Below are 16,448 nucleotides of genomic sequence, written 5' to 3' on the forward strand. Positions count from 1 at the left end.
GGATATGCAGTAGTCTCCAATTTTGAGGCCACAGAGGCTAAACTTTTGCCATCAGGTACTTCAGCCCAATTAACAGATCTCATAGCCCTGACTCGAGCTTTAGAGCCAGGAAAAGGAAAAAGAGTAGCCATTTACACTGACTCCAAGTACGCCTTTCTGGTGCTACATGCACATGCTGCTATTTGGAAAGAAAGAGGCCCCTTGACCACCTGAAGGTACCCAATCAAATATGGTGATCAAATCCTCAGACTCTTGGAGGCAGTCCCTCTGCCCGCTGAGGTTTCAGTCTCCCACTGTAAAGGACACCAAAAAGGGACCACAGAAGTGGCACGAGGGAACCAGGCAGTCAATCAGACAGTTAAGAGACCAGCAGTACAGAACAATGGCCTAATAGGGGTTGCCACCTTAGGTCCGCAGACTAATTTGCCAGAAACTCCTTCATATACTGAAGGTGAAATTCTTAAAGCTAAGAGTGAGGGCTTTCAAGATCTTATGGGGTGTTTCCAAAAGGAGGGACTACTTTTTCTGCCTGGGAACCTCCAATGGAAGTTGGTTAACTCCTTACTTGCCACCACTCACTTAGGGGAGAAGGCCCTCCAACAATTACTAGAAAGATCCTTCAGAGGAACAGGCCTCCAAACAACTAAGGCAAGAGGTCTCCTCTTGTCCCAGTCGCCAGTTAAACAACCCCCAAGGAGTTCGAAGACCCGAGCTGGCCCAGCCTGTCCAACGACGTGGGGCCTACCTGGGAGACGACTGGCAGATGGACTTCACCCAGTTGCCAGTTTCTCAAGGGTATAAATACCTACTAGTAATGATAGATACAGTCACAGGTTGGATTGAAGCATTTCCCACCCGGACTGAGAAGGCTGAGGAAGCGGTATAAAAACTGCTCCATTAAATCATTCCAAGATTCGGTCTGTCCAGGTCATTACAAAATGACAATGGGACATCATTTACTTCTAAGGCTACCCAAGGGGTTTCTAAAGCATTGGGTATTACTTATTATCTGCATTGTGCTGGGAGGCCTCAGTCTTTAGGAAAAGTAGAAAGACCCAACCAATTCTTAAAATCAGCAATAAAGATGATAACCCAGGAGACCTCCCTGGGATGGAAGGAGGCTTTACCAACAGCTCTCCTCCACACCCATATTGCCTCTAATGAAAAGGTTGGTCTTTGTCCCTATGAGATGCTTTATGGGAGACCTTTTGTTTATGTCAATGACCTCTTCCTAGATCCAGAGGCTCAGACCCTCTGGTCTTATATCATGGCTGTTGGGCAATTCCAAAAGGATGCATACTTGTGAGGTGTCAACCAGGACCCAAAAGATTCTAAAGAGTCAACACTATATGCTCCAGGGACACAAGTACTAATTAAAGTCTGGAAAGATGGGTCCCCAAGGGCTCAACTCCAGCCCACATGTAAGGGCCCCTAATACTTTCTATCCCCACAGCAATCAAGGTACCAGGGCATGACTCCTGGATTCACTACTCATGAGTCAAATTGTGCAATAAAACAGAAGAGGACACTCAATACCCCTGTGAGCCCCTGGGAGATCTCAGACACCTATTCAGAACTACAAATGAGTGCCATTCTAATGAACGCCCCCAAAATTAAGTTTCTGTGATAAGATTTCTCAAGACAGCTCTCAAGAGCCAACACAGCTGTGTAGGGGTTGTACTCCAAAACAGAAAAGAGATAGATATCCTGATCCCTGAACAAGGAGGGACTTGAACCATCTTGAATGAGACGTGTTATTTCTGGGTAAATACCTCCAGCTAAGTTAAAGAAGGTCTCACAGTCCTCCAGAAAAACATTCAGACCCTCCAGGATCTCAAAGAACAAGCTGGAGAGTTCTCAGGGTGGCTACATTCTCTCTTTGGGGGATCCTCCTGATGATGGGAAATTTGGAGTTGACTAATGCCCCCACTATTCCCTGTCATCACCATATTGATGCTGTTTATGATTGTTCCATGTATTACCAATTGTCTAACCTATTTTGTCTCTGCCCAGGTCAACAAGCTACAATGTGCAGTGCCAGTTCAACAAGGATATATAAAACTACAGCTGATCAAAGAAAATATCACTCACCCTTAGATGGACACAGCTATAAGGACTCTGAGGCTTGAGAGTAGCAAGAGAGGGAGGCCCAATACTCCTCACTATCCCAGTTCAGCAGGAAATAGCCAGAGAGAGAGACCTCAGTGTCCCTACTCCCAAAGAATTGGTCCTCCCATCTCTTGATGGGGGGATGTTATGTAGTTAGATTAGGAAAAAAGAATCCAAAATGGTGGTGACTTTGTCAAAAGACAAAGAAGTGAAAAGCCCATGAAAATAGAACAAAGGGAGGTCCGAGGACCTGTGTGAGGACCTCAGGTAGAACAAACAGCACTCCTGGCTAGCCCAATTTACATAGGGCAGGCCCAGGGGGAGGAGAAAAAACATAAAAAGAGGAGTCAAAATTGGGCCGGGGCCTCTCTTCTCTTCGCGTCTTTTGGGTCAGCATTCCCTCATTCCTCAGGGATGTATTTTCCTTTACTTTCTAAATAAAACAGCTGTAACACGGAGCTGTAACACTGGCCCATCCAACAGCTTTAACACTGGTCAGTCTGAGGACTGTAACTCTGGTCCGTCCGTCGCTTCAAATTTTTGTTGTGACGCGACAGAACCGAAGAAATTACACACTCCTCCGACACATGGACAGAGGAGCCTGGGGGCGCTACAGTACAGGGGTCACAAAGAGTCAGACATGACTCAGCACAGCTCACACACATTCAAATAATGCAATTATTGACTGAATATTCAGAACATTATGAAGTATGCCTAAGTGCAAAACCCTTCTTGAAAACTGTTTCCCAAGAGTAGCAAACCTACCTCTCCAGAATATATATAATCTTTTCAAAAATCACTAGCCCTGTGTACAACAGGCTTGGTAGTGAAGCTAAACTCTACAAAGAAAGAAAGAGTTTTTGGTTAAATGTCAACTTTTCTTCAGCATACATTTTCAGAACAACTTATATAACAAAATCAACTTGTAAACAGCAGTGGCACATTAGAAAATGTAAATCTTGATAGTCTCAATGAAAGCAAAGAAGCAGTTGTTTCAACAAATGGCCTTATTGAATAGAAATGGGTAAAATGGGTAATCTGTGCTAAAACTGCATTTCTTTCTGAAGAAGCATAGTAACAATTGTTCTTCAATAACAAAGATAATGAGTCTCATTTACAACCTTCCAATACAATGAGCTTGCCAACAGACTGGACAATAAACAATACTATTTAAGAAAAGAAATGCAATATTCTTAACATTTGTATTTACCAATTTTTAAATCAAATATACAATGAAAATTTTGGTTGAAAATACTTAAGCATATATGCTCATTTTAAATTATATCTATGAAATCATATGCCACTGTGCAAATTCATGATATAAACCTGAATGTGAAACAATAACGGGGCTTCCTAGGTGGCTCAGTGGTAAAGAATCTGCCTGCCAAAGCAGGAGACTCGGGATACGTGGATTTGATTCCTGGGTCAGGCAGATGCCCTGTAGGAGGAAATGACAACTCACTCCAGTATTTTTGCTGGGAAAATTCCATGAAGAGGGGAGCTTTGTGGATCACAGTCCATGGGGTCGCAAAGAATCAGACACGACTAAACAACTGAACATGAACATGCACATATGAATCAATGACAAATTAGTGTCATATCAGTTAGTATGGAAACTTGCTGACTTTTATGAGTGTCTAGGGTAGCATTCTTCTAGTTGATGACTTAACCTTTCTGCACTACAGATAACTAAAGTTATCCTTTCCTCCTCTCAACTCTTGTACCCTCTTTTCAAGCAAAAATCTCTCCAAAATCAGATATTCTCCTAAACTATAATATAAACGGAGATAATTTAAATACATATAGACTTTCTATTTCTATAAATTCAAGTAAAAGAGAAGTTTTAAGAAAACAAAATATCAACATATATTGTGCAATTACTCTAAGGAGGAAAAAATATATATATATATATTTTTTTTTTCCACTTACCTTAGTCTCATTTAAGGATAAATGCTATACAAATTGACTTACATGAACACTGAAGAAATAAAAATTGATTTCATGCTATGTGAATATGATTCACAATTTTGCATCCTATTTAAAGCACTTAGTGTTATAAGCGGAGAAAGCAATGGCACCCCACTCCAGTACTCTTGCCTGGAAAATCCCATGGGTGAAGGAGCCTGGTAGGCTGCAGACCCATGGGGTCGCTAGGAGTCGGACATGACTGAGCGGCTTCACTTTCACTTTTCCCTTTCATGCACTGGGGAAGGAAATGGCAACCCACTCCAGTATTCTTGCCTGGAGAATCCCAGGGACGGCGGAGCCTGGTGGGCTGCCATCTATGGGGTCGCACAGAGTCGGACACGACTGAAGCGACTTAGCAGCAGCAGCAGCAGCAGTGTTATAAGAAAACATTTTTGTTAATCACAGGGTCTTATAACATTTTAGCATATTTTGAAAGATTTGCTTATCCAGTTTATAAATAACAATAGGTAAGCATTGCAGTTTAAATACAGATCACTGTAAGTAAAATCAATTTAATTAGTATTTTAAAATCTGCTTAGAAATTTATCTTTCTTAGATAATTAAATAATAAAAAGGGTATTTGTATTCACTTCCATTAAGAAAACCTTCAAGGTGATTTTTTTTAATTCCACATTCAAATGTTACATTTTTTTCTCATCTGATATTATTTTAGTATAAATACTGAGCTTAATACTTTATTATGGCAAAATAAATATAGCATAGAGAGGAGAACAAGATGGCAGAGAAGGTGCATGTAAAGCTCACCACCTCCCATGAACACACCAAAATATTTCTAGAAGTGGAACAATTCTCACTGAAAACAAACTGGAGACTGTCAGAAAGACTCATGCAGCTAAGGCTGTAAGAAAGATTCACACATTTGGTCTGGAAAGAAAGAGAAAGGCACAGAAGGACTTGAACTGTGCGCCTAGAAAGTAAAGAGGAATTACACAGGCTTAGAGATCTTCCCAGGGTAAGCAGCTGGTTGGATCACATATTGGTGCCCTAGGCCTGCGGTCTGACACTGGAGGAGTCTCCTAGACTGGTGAGAAAGCCAGTGGGACTAAGAGCATGACTGAAAGAAATCTAGACTCTGCTCAGGAAGAGCACATATGTGCTTGCTTACTCCAAGAGCAAGGTGAAGAGGTAGATTAAAACTATCCAAGACTCTGGCCAGATTCCCATGATCAACCCAGCGCATGCCACAGGCTGAGCTCAGTGTCCACTTGGGTTCCTCTTACTCGATGGCAAAGCTCCACACTGGGACAAACACTGTTATGACTAAGAGTGTGCTGCTGTAGGTGAATGGAGCCAACTTGGACTTGGAATGGGAACCAAATGGGGCAAGGTCAGTCATTACTGGTAGTTTTGGGGGGAGAAGATCAGGACCAGCTTGGAACTCGTATGCTGGGACTGTCTCAGGATGTGTCCTGACCCACAATGTCTGCTCCAGCACTGCCCCCTTCTAGAATAGAGATGCCAGCGCTAGAAGAGTGGAACAGATACACTTAAAGGGAGCAGACCAGCTTGGATCCCATGCTCAGGGATTCTGCTCCAGTAACTTGGGGCCTGACCTCATTCGTCATAGGGCATTAAGGGCCATTTACGGTTTCAGTTCAGTTCAGTCGCTCAGTCGTGTCTGATGCTTTGCGACCACATGGACCGCAACACTCCAGGCCTCCCTGTCCATCACCAACTCCCAGAGTCTACCCAAACTGATGTCCATCGAATCAGTGATGCCATCCAACCATGTCATCCTCTGTCGTACCCTTCTCCTCCTGCCCTCAATATTTCCTAGCATCAGGGTCTTTTCAAATGAGTCAGCTCTTTGCATCAGGTGACCAAAATATTGGAGCTTCAGCATCAGTCCTTCCAATGAATATTCAGGACTCATTTCCTTTAGGATGGACTGGTTGTATCTTCTTGCAGTCCAAGGGACTCTCAAGAATCTTCTCCAACACCACAGTTCAAAAGCATCAATTCTTCGGTGCTCAGGTTTCTTTATAGTACAACTCTCACATCCATACACGACCACTGGAAAAACCATAGCCTTGACTAGACGGACCCTTGTTGGCAAAGTAATGCCTCTGCTTTTTAATATGTTGTCTAGGTTGATCATAACTTTCCTTCCAAGGAATAAGGGCCTTTTAATTTCATGGCTGCAGTCACCATCAGCAGTGATTTTGGAGCCAATAAAATAAAGTCAGCCACTGTTTCCCCATCTATTTGCCATGAAATGATGGGACCAGATGACATGATATTTGTTTTCTGAATGTTGAGCTTTAAGCCAACTTTTTCACTCTCCACTTTCACTTTTGTCAAGAGGCTCTTTAGTTCTTCTTCATTTTCTGCCACAAGGCTTGTGTCATCTGCATATCTGAGGTTATTGATAATTCTCCCAGCAGTCTTGATTTCAGCTTGTGCTTCATCCAGCCAGCGTTTCTCATGATGTACTCTGAATATAAGTTAAATAAGCAGGGTGACAATATACAGCCTTGGCATACTCCTTTTCCTATTTGGAACCAGTCTGTTGTTCCATGTCCAGTTCTAACTGTTGCTTCCTGACCTGCATACAGGTTTCTCAAGAGGTAGGTCAGGTGGTCTGGTGTTCCCATCTCCTTCAGATTTTTCCACAGTTTATTGTGATCCACACAGTCAAAGGCTTTGTCATAGTCAATAAAGCAGAAGTAGATGTTTTTCTGGAACTTTCTTGCTTTTTTTATGATCCAGTAGATTCTGGCAATTTGATCTCTGGTTCCTCTGCCTTTTCTAAAACCAGCATGAATATCTGGAATTTCACGGTTTATGTATTGCCGAAGCCTGGCTTGGAGAATTTTAAGCATTATTTTATAGCGTTGAAAGGAGTGCATTGGCATGGTAGTTTGAACATTCTTTGGCATTGCCTTTCTTTGGGGTTGGAATGCAAATTGACCTTTTCCAGTGCTGGGGCCACTGCTGAGTTTTCCAAATTTGCTGGCATATTGAATGCAGCACTTTCACAGCATCATCTTTTAGAATTTGAAATAGCTCAACTGGAATTCCATCACCTCCACTAGCTTTGTTTGTAGTGATGCTTCCTAAAGCCCACTTGACTTCACATTCCAGGATGTCTGGCTCTAGGTAAGTGATCACACCATTGCGATTATCTGGATCATGAAGATCTTTTTTGTACAGTTCTTCTGTGTATTCTTGCCACCTTTTCTTAATATCTTTTGCTTCTGTTAGGTCCATACCTTCTCTTTCCTTTATTGAGCCCATCGTTGCATAAAATATTCCCTTGGTATCTCTAATTTTCTTGGCCACTTAGCAGCGGAGAAACCTGGGCTCATACCTAGCTCTGGTTCTAGCCACTCCATCCCCAGCGACATCCTACCAAGTTGATGGCTGCTAGTACACCTTGGGAGGAGATGTGACTTCTGTTCTTGTCAGATCCTGCTCTCACAGTAACATCATTGGGTACATTCAGACTGTTTAGAAATAGTCTCACAAATGACAAACCTTCAAGACTAAGATAAGCTAAGTGTTTCACCTCCTTTCATAAAAATAAAGAAAATAAAACAAAATGGGAAAACAAAAGAATTTGCTCATTTGGGGGTGGTGTGGGGAAGGATTAGTGGAGAAGTACAAGTAAAAATAAAAACACAAATTTTCAATATCTATGAGATACAGAAAAAGCAGTTCTAACAGGGAAGTTTAAAACAGTACAAGCTTACCCCAATAAATTTATATGTAGCTATACAAGACCTGGTAAACCAAAGCAATCTTGATGTAAAAGAACAAAACTGGAGATACTATGTTGTTGACTTCAGAATAAACTACAAAGCTACAATATCAGAACAGTATGGTACTGGCAGAAAAACAGACACATAGATCAATGGAACAGAATAGAAATAAACACATGCACTTATGTCAATTAATCCATGACAAAGAAGGCAAGGATTTGCAATGGCAAAAGACAGTCTCTTCAAAAAGGAGTGCTGGGAAAGTTTGATAGTCACATAGAAAAGAATGAAATTAAAACATTTTCTTACACCATACAAAAATTAAGCTCAAATTGAAGTTCAAGATTAAGACTTAAATGCAAGATCAGAAATCATAAAAATCCAAGAAGAAATAATAGGCAGAACATTATTTAACATAAATTGTAGCAATAGTTTTTTGGATCTGTCTCCTGAGGCAAAGTATACAAAAATCAAAAATAAGGAAATTGAACCTAGTTAAACGTAAAAGCTTTTGCATAGCAAATGAGACCATAAAAAAATGAAAATACAAATTACTGAGAGAAAATATTTGCAAATGTATAATAAATATCCAAAGTATAAAAACAACTCAGACAATTTAATATTAAAAATGAAACAGCTCAATTAAAAAATGAATAGAAAATATTACTAGAGCTTTTCCAAAGTATACAGATGGTCAATAGGCACATGAAAAGATGCTCAAAAACTCTAATAATCAGAAAAATGCAAATGCAAATGAAAACAACAATGAGATATCACCTCACACCTATTAAAATGGTATAATCAAAAGGTCTAGAATAACAAATATTGCTGATGATGTGGAGAAAAGAGAATCCTTGTCCACTGTTGTTGGGAATGTACATTGGTGGAGTCACTATGAAAAACTGTATGGCATTTCCTTAAAAAGCTAAAAATACAACTACTATATGATCAGCAATTCTACTTTTGGATCTATATCCAAAGAAAAGGAAAACATTAATTCAAATAGGTATATACCCCAAAGCTTAGAACTGCACTATTTATAATAACAAAGATAGGGAAGAAACCTGACTTTCCATCAATTGAAGAACATCAAAATTGAGCCCTAAATTGTTTAAGATATCACTAAAACCTAATTTTATGAACAACAAGCCTTACACTGAACATTATTTAAATAATTCAATCAGTAAGCCTTACATTTAACACTAATCCATACAAACAAATTCAATCCATGTGTTGTAAAATTTGCCAAAATATGCATTTCAAAATGTAAAATAAATGCTGAAAAAATGATTGGAGTTAAAAACTGCCAAAACCATAGTAGTTTCTCAGTATAATCATTCAAATGAGTAGACACATATTATACCAAATTGCTCACTACTGGAAACATAAATACTAAATAAAGTGTGTAATTACTGCAGAATTTCTTGAACCAATCTTCTTTAAAGAATTTTTAAATTCTCTCAGAGGTCATAGATTTTTAAACCTGGAATTATTCAACTGAGCAAGTGCCATTCATATATTTATGGATTCATCTATCAGGTATTGGTATGGATATTTTTGTCAATCAGTGGCCAAAGAAGTGTGAGAGGGAAGGCATTAGTTACATTTGTGCACAAAGCAATGAACTTTAGACTGTATTTCCTATTCAGATGATAATATTAAAGAAAATCACAATTCTACATTCGCACATCGAAAATTTGATAGTATTTGAGACTATTGCTGGCAGATAGAAGGTACATCATAAATATTTGATGACTAAATCAGCATATAAATACATAAATAAGTAAATAAAGTAACTGCAGATACGTGACCTTTTCCTAACTAATAATTTTTATAAAAATAGCTTTCATAAAAGGAGAAGAATTTGTTGCTTATTCATAATTAAATTTTACAGTATTTCTCTGACAGAGTGTAAACAGGAATAACATACTTATGTAGATATTACAAAGTTATTAAAAACTTACATTGCTGTTATATTTGTCACTGGTAGAATGCTACATTCCAAAGTCTATTTCTCATATCAAGGGGCATATTATAAATAGATGCCACTTGATCATTTTGCAAAATAATTCAAATACTGAATCTGTATGCTGTATACCTGAAACTAGTATAATGTTATATGGGAAGTATACCTCAATCAATTTGAAGAAAAATGAGTAATTTTTTTAATTGCACCTATTATATGTAGAAGTAAGGTGAAAAATCTCAGGAAATAGCCATTGTTTTTTAATCAGAGTGTAGAATGAATAGAATGTTGAATGAATAGTATTCTAGAATGAATTTCCTTAGAACCATGTTAGTGTGATAAACGTGAATAGGTTAGGTATGAAAAACAAATGTTTTAGCCCTGATTTCCTAGAGAGTAGGACCAGAAAAAAGCATCTAGGTGTGATTTCGAGGAAATGTGATGCCCAGGAGTGACAGAATAGGAACAGAGTGCAAAGGAAGGAAGAAAGGAAAATCAATACAAGGGTGAGATGGCCAATGTTATAGCACTGGGTTACTCAATAATTTGAGAATTTTTAAAAATCTCAAATGTTTCTTCCCTGTCACTTATAAATTGTATATGAATGGGCAGGGAAATTCCTATAGTACCCTAGACCACTGTGTTGGGAGAGAAATGTTGAGGGAGGAGATGAGAAGCCCATGGTATAAGTCTTAGCAGAGGCTGTAGTCTATACACAAGTGGTTTCCAAAGAGATGACTATAATACAGTAAGAGGCAGGGGGATCTGAGACATTCTGAAATGGGGATGGAAATAGGGGATGGAAATGATATCTCAAGAGAGATGATCATAGGCTGATTTGCTTACTAACAAGAAGGTATAGCAAGTACACATACTGTGATGGTTAATTATATGTACCAACTTGACTGAGCTGAAGGGTACCCATACAGTTAGTTAAAACATTTCTTTGACAATTATTTCCAGAAGAGATTAGCATTTGAACTGGTAGACAGAGTAAAAATCACCTTTACCAGTGCATATGGGAATCCCTGGTGGCTCAAATAGTAAAGAATTTGCCTGAAGTACCAGAAACCCGAGTTCAATCCCTGGGTCTGGAGGATCCCCTGGAGGAGGAAATGGCAACCCATTCCAATATTATTTCCTGGAGAATCCCATTGACAGAGGAGCCTTGCGGTCTATAGTTCATAGTGTCCCAGAAAGTCAGACAAGACTGAAGCTACTTTGCACACACATTAACTGTATATGGGCTTCTCTGGTGGCTCAGACAGTAAAGAGTCTGCCTGCAACGCGGGAGACCTGGGTTCAATCCCTGGGTTGGGAAGATCCCCTGGTGAAAAGCATGGCAACCCACTCCAGTATTCTTGCCTGGAGAATCCCATGGACAGAGGAGCCTGGAAGGCTACAGTCCATAGGGTCACAAAAGAGTCAGACAGGACTGAGGGACTAAACACATGTAACTGTATATCAAGATGTTACTACAGAAAAATATATTAAAAAATGTAAACATTGTATCAAATTCTCATAGATAAATGCACACACCATTAAGACACAAACTTAAGACATGTAAAAATTTATTTTTTTCAAAGTCATTCAAAGTACCACTATCTCCATTTCAATCATATGACTCCCCATTATTAATATGATTTGCTATATTTATAACAGCATGAAGCACATGTGTGGTGTGTTGTGTGTGTGCTAGTCACTCAGTCACATCTGACTCTTTGAGATCGATGAACTGTAACCCATCAGGCTCTTCTGTTCATGGAATTTTCCAGAAAAGAATACTGGAACAGATTGGCCTTTCCTACTCCAGGGAATCTTTCCGATCCAGGGATTGAATCCACATCTCTTAAGTCTCCTGCATTGGCAGGCAGATTCTTTACCACTGTGCCACCTGGGAAGTCCCTAGCATGAAGCATAGCATATATCATATAACATAAATATTTGCAACTGTATCATTACATTAGCATTCTGAAGGTTTTAATAAGCCTATCTGATGCATTTTTCACAATTTAAAATATAGCTTAAAAGATAAGACTATTTTCAGAAAATTGTAGTTCAAGAGATGGAATAAACTATGCAGTCAAGTAATTATAAAAATCAGGTATACACATGTTAAAATATATACATGTGTAAATATAATTTATTTGTTTTAATAGATTTACTGTTTCCCTGGTAGCTCACATGGTGAATCTGCCTACAATGCAGGTGACTTGGGTTAGATTCCCGGATCAGTAAGATTCCTTGGAGAAGGGAATGGCAATCCACTCCAGTAAACTTGCCTGGAAAATCCCATGGATAGAGGAGCCTGGCGGGCTATAGTCCATGGAGTCTCAAAGAGTCAGACATGATTAAGTGATTAACACGTTAACAAATATAGTTTATTTGTTTTAACAGATTTATTGAGCTATATTTTCATACCATGTGGTTCATCTACTCAAGATATACAGTTTCAATGGTGTTTAGTATATTCAAAGATCTAGGCAATCTTCACAACAGTTAAATTTGGTACACTTTCATCAAAACAAAAAAGAAACTCCAAACTAACTTACTAACCATCTTCACCCCACACAACCCTCCTCACATGCAACTTATTAAAGTGGGTTATTCCAAGTTGGATGACAAGATTCAAACAAAATCAGTTCACTGCTTACAGAATTAAATACCTAATGGAATATTACTATCCTAGTTTTGGCTTTCCACATTCAAATATGGATTCATTCTCCTTTGGGTTCTCTGACCAAGTGGTTTTCGAACAAGAAAATTCTATGCCTAGATTTACATTTCCTGTTTTTCTGTTGCACTACAAACAACACAGAAAATTATGACTATTTTAAATGTGGTTGATTTTATCTTCCTGATCATATTCTTGTTATTTTTTTTTTTAATTTTAATTGGAGGATAATTGATTTACAACTCTGTGGTAGTTTCTGCTGTACAACAATATGAGTCAGCTATGAATATACATGCATCCCAGCCTCCTGAGCCTCCTGTGCTACTCGGTCACTTCAGTCCTGTCTGACTCTTTGTGACCCCATGGACTGCAGCCACCAAGCTCCTCTGCCCCTGAGCTTCTCCAGACAAGACTGTTAGACTGGATTGCCATGCCCTCCCCCAGGGGATCTTCCCAATCCAGGAACTGAGCCCTTATCTCCAGTGTGTCCTGCATTGCATGCAGCTTCTGTACCCACTGAGCTACCCGGGAAGCCCATTAGCACATTTCAGTTCAGTTCAGTCTCTCAGTCTTGTCTGACTCTTTGCGACCCCATTGACTGCAGCACGCCAGGCTTCCCTGTCCATCACCAACTCCCAGAGTTTACTCAAACTAAAGTCCTTTGAGTCAATGATGCCATCCAACCATCTCATCCTCTGTCGTCCCCTTCTCTTCCCGTCTTCAATCTTTCCCAGCATCAGGGTCTTTTCCAAGGAGTCAGTTCTTCACATCAAGTGGCCAAAGTATTGGAGCTTCAGCTTCAACACCAGTCCCTTCAATGAATATTCAGGACTGATTTCCTTTAGGGTGGACTAGTTGGATCTCCTTGAAGTCCAAGGAACTCTCAAGAGTCTTCTCCAACCTCACACTTCAAAAACATCAATTCTTCAGCACTCACCTTTCTTTATAGTCCAACACACACATCCATACATGAACACTGGAAAAACCATAGCTTTGACTAGATGGACTTTTGGTTGGCAAAGTAATGTCTCCACTTTTTAATATGCTGTCTAGGTTGGTCATAACTTTTCCTCCAAGCAGTAAGAGTCTTTTAATTTCATGGCTACAGTCACCATCTTCAGTGATTTTGGAGCCCAGAAAAAATAAAATCTGTCACTATTTCTGTTGTTTCCCCATCTATTTTCCATGAAGCGATGGGGTCAGATGCCATGATCTTAGTTTTCTGAATGTTGAATTTTAAGCCAACTTGTTCACTCTTCTCTTTCACTTTCATAAAGAGGCTCTTTAGTTCTTCTTCACTTTCTGCAATAAGTGTGATGTCATCTGCATGTCTGAAGATACTGACATTTCTCCTGGCAATCTTGATTCCAGCTTGTGCTTCATCCAGCCCAGGGTTTCTCATGATGTATATAAGTTAAATAAACAAAGTGACAATACACAACCTTTCCCAATACTCCTTTCCCAAATTGGAACCAGTCTGTTGTTCCATGTCCAGTTCTAACTGCTGCTTCTTGACCTGCATACAGATATCTCAGGAGGCAGGTCAGGTGGTCTGGTATTTCCATCTCTTTCAGAATTTTCTACAGTTTGTTGTGATCCACACAGTCAAAGGCTTTGGCATAGTCAACAAAGCAGAAATAGATGTTTATCTGGAACTCTCTTGCTTTTTTGATGATCAAATGGATGGTGGCAATTTGATCGCTGGTTCTTCTGCCTTTTCTAAATCCAGCTTGAACATCTGGAAGTTCACAGTTCATGTACTGTTGAAGCCTGGCTTGGAGAATTTTGAGCTTTACTTTGCTAGCATGTGAGTTGAGTACAATTGTGTGGTAGTTTGAACATTCTTTGGCATTGCCTTTCTTTGGGATTGGAATGCAAACTAACCTTTTCTAGTCCTGTGGCCACTGCTGGGTTTTCCAAATTTGTTCGCATATTGAGTGCAGCACTTTCACAGCATCATCTTTTAGGATTTGAAATAGCTCAACTGGAATTCCATCACCTCCACTAGCTTTGTTTTCAGTCATGTTTCCTAAGACCCATTTGACTCCTCATTCCAGGATGTCTGGATCTAGGTGAGTGATCACACCATTGTGATTATCTGGGTCGTGAAGATCTTTTATGTGTATTCTTGCTACCTCTTCTTAATATTAGAATACTAAGACCCCCTAAACCTTGTTCCCATTAGCTCATAGTACTAGAATGTGGAGAAGCAAACCTATAGATCAGTCTCCTGACTATCTACATAAGGCATGTAACTGGTTTGTTATCAACTGCACACAAGCCTCCTGAATGCATGGTTTCTCCAGGCTCTAGTTCATCATAAAGCACTGAAATGAGCTCTCTGTGTTGTACAGCAGCTACACACTAGCTGTGTATTTCACACATGATATATGTCACTGTTACTCTCCCAATTCATCCTACCCTCTCCTTCCCATGCTATTTCACAAATCCATTCTCTATGTCTTATCTCTACTCCTAACCTGCAAATAGGCTGTTAGAAAAACCAATATTGTGTGTTAACGCATACATATGGAACCTAGAAAAAACAGTACAGATGAACTTTGTTCTTGTTTTTATTCTCCCTTTCCTCTTCCTCTTATTTCCTTCTTCTTCCTCAGAAATGTTTCATCTGTAAAAATTTGTATTCTAAAAATCTTAAGGAATCAAATATTACATAATTTCTATCTATTTGTGTCTAATTAAGCAAAGATAATGTGACAAGAAATGGCCCTACCAAGGAAGAATCTGCTCTATGATATCTTTGGCACATAAACATTGAAGCTGTTTGTAAAAGATTCCACAAAGGGAATTTTTCATGTTGTGGGGAGGTCTGTCCTGCTCAGAAACAGCTCTAGTTGATCCTTATGCTGTGGTTGAAATGTGTCTTGTTAATTTCCAATGATTATTTCTTATTATTCCTATTAGAATGAATGCAATAAATATAAGCCCCCTTTATATTATATTTTAACTGTTTGAATGCAATTGTCATTTCACTTTTTACATTTCTATCTCCCTGACCTCTTCCATATATCTTTTTTTTTTTTTATAAATTTATTTATTTTAGTTGGGGGCTAATTACTTTACAATATTGTAATAGTTTTTGCCATACATTGACATGAATCAGCCATGGGTTTACATGTGTTCCCCTTCCTGGACCCCCCACCCACCTCCCTCCCCATCCCATCCCTCTGGGTCATTCCATTGCCCCGGCCCTGAGCCCTTGTCTCCTGCATCGAACATGGAATGGTGAGAATAGCATTGAAACATGTATATTATCGTATGTGAAACAGAACACCATTCTTCCATATATCTTGTGTTTCATCATGTTTTTGATAAACTTTTGTGTTCAAATCCTCGTATACAGATATTTGCAGACTATCTGATGGCAGTTTTCTTTTTCCCCTGAAATCAATCATTTTCCTCATGCAGCATATTTTAATGTGGCAAATTTGACTCCCTGACAATGTACTTTGAAGTGACACCCAAATAAGTTCTTTGGTATCTTTTAAAATATATGAGAAAAAGAAAAAAAAAATAAAAATGCAGTTCCATCACACACCATTCCCCACAGCTGGCATATTTTTTTGGCTCAATACTCTTCATACATCCTCTCTCTCTCTTTCTCCTTTGCATATCCTTCACATTACAGAGGTAAGCTATTTATGTCCTTGTCCAAGAAGCTGATAAATCAGTAGAACAGGTCAGGGACTGTGCCTCATCGCTAGAGACAGACTTTAGATTAAAATTAATTAATCTTCAACCATTCTAGTGCTATGAATTTTCCCTCCACAGGATATTCAGCCTAAATCATTCCTTTTTAAATGAGCATAATGAATTAGTTTGACTGCACTAAAAAAGTCAAATAAGCTTTATGAAGAAAATATGATATACCTAATGTCATCATGCAAAAATAAAATGAGGTTAATTTCATCTAAATTAGTGATACTTGTTACTAACTCTCATAAATATTCAAAAGCCTTTACACTTTGGAAAATAAGAACAGTTTTTA

At 39.0% G+C, this 16,448-nt stretch overlaps 1 long non-coding RNA gene across 1 annotated transcript in view; it reads left to right on the plus strand.

Moving 5' to 3' along the window:
• Positions 1–10,085: 10,085 nt before the first annotated feature.
• The window catches only part of LOC145528569 (uncharacterized), a 57,016-nt gene continuing 50,653 nt past the window's right edge, over positions 10,086–16,448 (plus strand). The window contains exon 1 of the long non-coding RNA XR_014070516.1: positions 10,086–10,271. This is a non-coding gene — a long non-coding RNA (uncharacterized LOC145528569). The remainder of the gene's footprint in view (positions 10,272–16,448) is intronic.

This window comes from Giraffa tippelskirchi, chromosome 12 (genome assembly GCF_054371585.1).
Source record: "Giraffa tippelskirchi isolate mGirTip1 chromosome 12, T2T-mGirTip1v1.2.pri, whole genome shotgun sequence".
Lineage (NCBI taxonomy): Eukaryota > Metazoa > Chordata > Mammalia > Artiodactyla > Giraffidae > Giraffa > Giraffa tippelskirchi.